We start from the raw sequence: 4,649 nt of genomic DNA on the forward strand, positions 1-4,649 counted from the left end.
ATTTCCACATCCAGTATTTCAACATTTGAAATTCTCCCTTCAGAGTTCTGATTATGCAAGACATATCTATAAAACAAATAGTTTATTATACAATTTTTAAATGTGACCACCATACATTCTTCATTGAATGTGATGGTGGAATTTTAAAATATTTTACCTAATATTTGTGGGCTAACAGAAAGACAAGGCCAATTTAAGTTGCATAATCTTAGAATGCTTTACTAATTCAATAACCCACAGAAGCAGATAGAAAAGTAACAGTAAAAACCCTGCCTCAAAGGAGTAGTATGATACTTTGTATTTATTTAATTCACCTGTGTTGTCATGTATTTTTACAATCCCATTTTAGTTAAAACCTCTGAAATCACTGTAGAAATCCAAATCCTATAATAAGCAACAGAGACACCAAGGGAATGATGAATAATTTACAAAACTATTAATCTTACAAAACTCAGAATATTTCACATATAAAGGCCTTTTACTTATCTTATGTTCCCATCAATTTCATTGACCAACATTTTAAAGCACACTATTCTGGATGTCAGAGATTTATTCATTTATAAAATCGATACTATTGATCACCTACCATGTCATACATACTTTAGATGCCACGTTTGCAATAAGTAGAGAACAATAAAGAAAAGTTCCTTACCCTCATAGGGCTTAATATATAGATACTTCATTATATCATCTAATTTCTGAAAGTGTTAATATCATGAAGAAAAAGAAAACAGTAAATGATGCTGTGGGTTTATTTGGGTATTGATTTTAGGTAGAACTGATAGCAAGACTATGGTGATGAAGACAACTTTCAAGAAACCCAAATGAAATGAGGGCCCGAGTTACCTGATCAGAATTCAAGGTAGAGAAAACAGAAATAGTCCAGAATTTGGAACAAGTTTGGCTTGTTCAACACAGCAAAGCAATATTTTGGTGAATGGCAAGACAAGTAGGGTATGAAGACACCTGGTCATGCAGGTCTTGAGGACTGCAGATAGGATTTTATATTTATTATAGGTATGATGAGAATCCATTGGAAATTTATGATCCTGAAAGCCAATTCTAGATTCTGTGTTGCAAAATCAGGGTAGACAGGAAGAGTAAAAACAGACTAGTTAGCAAGTTGTTGCTGAAGTTCAGGCAAGTCATAAATAAATAGTACTGGTTTCAGTGCTGACATGTTAGAGCTTGGAATTTGTCACTCCTTTTCTCAAAAAAAGAAAGAAAAAAAAAAAACTGAGAAAGTTGAAGAAAAAAAAATCTTGATTTCTTTTTCTTGGAACTATCAGAAAATCAAGGATATATGAATGAAAAGAATTATAGCTATGAGCTGCTTACCTAGAACAGAGAGGCTTCTGGAGCTATAAACTGTTAAGAACCTTCAGTCAGAACTCTCATGAATTGTTGGAGGCTGAGTGTGGCTAGCATGAAAAACTCCAAGGGACTGACACCATAGCACCACTTCATACACACCAACTATTGTAGATTTTAGCTCCAGGAATTCCATTAGCTTCCCATTATAAAGAGCCAAGAAAAACAATCTTCTCAGGGCTCTGACAGTAGAGTAGAAAACTAAACATTCTGAAGTATACAGGCAGAGTATTCTTTTTGTTTTACTGAGAGAAAGAGGGAAATCCATTCATACTTAGTATGGTTTGAGTAATACAAACTTTTGTCTCTGATACAGGAATTTTGTGTTTTTTGTTTTTTGGTTTTTTTGTTGTTGTTTTGTTTTGTTTTGTTTTTTACTAGAATCCATAAGACTGTGGTATACTGACATATTAGCTGGCAAATAGGAGAAATGTCAGACATTTCACAATTCTTGATAAAATAAACATCATCTAGAAAGTTATCTAAACCGAGGAAAGACCCATACATAGTCTCTGGACAAAGGTAACTATTCTTTTGCAACTTTTGCTTACCCAGAGATTTCAGGGGAATCTGGGAATTAAAGATATCTAGCACATTCACTCACATGTCAGCATTCCATGTGGCAGAAAGGCACTCCTTCCTTATTAGGGACTGACTCTATAGAGACTTGCAGGGCTGTGAATTCAACCATTGCAGCAATTTAGATACTCAATCATGAGATCCTCAGTCGAATTTTTTTTTTTTTTTAATCATAGTTAACTCTAGTCACTGAAGGAGAGGGGAACTTTCAATGTTTATATAAAATCTATTTAACTTTCACACTATTCCTTGGCTTGGCATTTGACTGATCTGACAATGTAAGTTATTTTATTTTTAAGTTTGTTAATGATAGTAAAGAAAAATCAGCTGTCTATGAGAATTTTCAAATATTCTTTATTTTTGGAAAATTCCAAAAATATTACACTGGCCAGTGCATCTCCTTTTTTTTTTTCTTTTTTTTTTTTTTTTAAAGATTTTATTTATTTGTCAGAGAGAGAGCACAAGCAGGCAGAGTGGCAGGCAGAGGGAGAGAAGCACGCTCCCTGCTGGACAAGGAGCCCAATGTGGTACTCAATCCCAGGACCCCGGGATCATGACCTGAGCTGAAGGCAGCGGCTCAACTGACTGAGCCACCCAGGCGTCCCAGTATATTTCTTCCTACCTGAGTACCATCCTAATTAAATGCAGATGAGAGTTCTAATTGTAATGGTCTCTGAGAAAGAAGAAGCTAGATTGTTTACCCCCAAAATTTTGTCAATAATTGGTTAAACGCATGGTACTTCCAGACTTCTCTATAAACAGCAAGACTTGGGTGGCCAGACCAAACCTCAGACAAAGATTTGTAGGTCCTAGAGTTTAGATTCTGACTGGTACACATGAAGAAAAAAAAAAAAATAGCAAGTTCCAGAGATGTTGGCAGGCCACTTACAGTGTCTGGTACTTCTAGAAACATCCTTCACACCAACACTGCAAAAACATTTGTTTTTCCAAAGCAAAATTCAAGCACACATGTGCACCAAATACTCCTAAAGGTGGGACACAGTGACAAATTGATTCTTGAATCACCTGTACTCATTTTATTCACTAAAAGATTGCTTATATTAGGGCATTTCTTTTAACACTGGAGTGAGTTGAAAGAAAAATAAACGTTTTTAATGGTACTGTCTAATACTACTGGAAATGAAGATTAAAAAACATAATAAGAGGATAAACCATTCTAGAGGTAATCTCAATATGTGAAGTTGGTTAAGTAAAATATGAAAATACCAGATGGTTTAACTCTAAAAGCCACTGTTACAAACGTTAATGAGTTGGAAATGTTTCATTACTGAGATATTAAAAGCAGTAATGACAATAGAACAATTTGAAAGTTCAGGCTCACATGATTCTCAAAGAGGGGAAATCAACTCACATTATGTCTTAAGAGTCAAATAACTAAGGCTGAGAATTACTGTTTTAGCTAAAGTTATACAGCTTTCTCTAAAGTATTAGGGCAAGGACATGGTTACATAGCAAATCAGCAAAACTAGCAAATCGAAAATCCCAGTTGGTTAATATCCGAACCTTAATTTCAGCTTAGGTTATGATCTCAACATTGTGGAATCTAACCCCTAGTCAGGCTTCATGCTCAGCGTGGAGTCTGCTTGTGCCTCTCCCTCTCCCTGTTTTCATGCTGTCTTTCTCTCTCTCAAATAAGTAAATAAAATAAAATCTTAAAAAAAAAAAAAAAATAGGGTGCCTGGGCGTCTCAGTCATTAAGTGTCTGCCTTTGGCTCAGGTCATGATCCCAGAGTCCTGGGATCCAGCCCCGCATCAGGCTCCCTGCTGAGGGAAAAGCCTGCTTCTCCCTCTCCCGCTCCTCATGCTTGTGTTCCTGCTCTCACTATGTGTCTCTCTCTGTCAAATAAGTAAATATTTAAAGAAAACAAAAAAAGAAGATGGAAAGATGTGGGAAAGATATTTTTAAAGAAATCAAGTAGTTTATAGATGATTTTAACTATATTAAACACACTGCATATTGGGTATTTTGATGAATTGGTAATTAGTACATGAAAATATTAATTAAATATAAGGAAATTGTAAATATGTGAGAAACAATACTGGGTGGTTTATGAGGGATACTACTTATCATTCATTGTTTTAAGTCAATATGGTTGAGGGGTGCCTGGATGGCTCAGTGGATTGAAGTTTCTGCCTTTGGCTCAGGTCATGATCTCAGGGCCCTAGGATCGAGCCCCTCATCAGGCTCTCTGCTCAGCAGGGAGCCTGCTTCCCCCTCTGCCTCTGCCTGACTCTCTATCTACTTGTGATCTCTCTCTCTGCCAAAAAAAATAAATAAAATCTTTAAAAAAAAAAAGTCAGTATGGTTGAGAATTCAAAATACAAGGAATAGCCATCTAAACATGATATTGAAAATATAGAAGAAACGAAAGTCACATGGAATATAAAAAGAACCACACACTGCTTCACCTGCAGAGCAAAAATTGAAAAGCACAAGGAATGCCTGCTATTTTTCATTATAAATCTTTCTGGTTGTATTTTATTATTATACATTTAAGTATTTATACTATTGCTCTAATGAAAATAATTATTTTCTGGTTTGAAAAAAAGAAAAAAAAACGATTAATGTAGATTCATAGGATCTATCATATTCCAGGCCAAAAAAAGAAAAAAAAAAAAAAGGAAAAGGAAACATAAAATGGATTTTGAACTCTTGACATATTTTTTAATTCAATACC

Source organism: Mustela erminea, chromosome 15 (assembly GCF_009829155.1).
Source record: "Mustela erminea isolate mMusErm1 chromosome 15, mMusErm1.Pri, whole genome shotgun sequence".
NCBI classification, from domain to species: domain Eukaryota; kingdom Metazoa; phylum Chordata; class Mammalia; order Carnivora; family Mustelidae; genus Mustela; species Mustela erminea.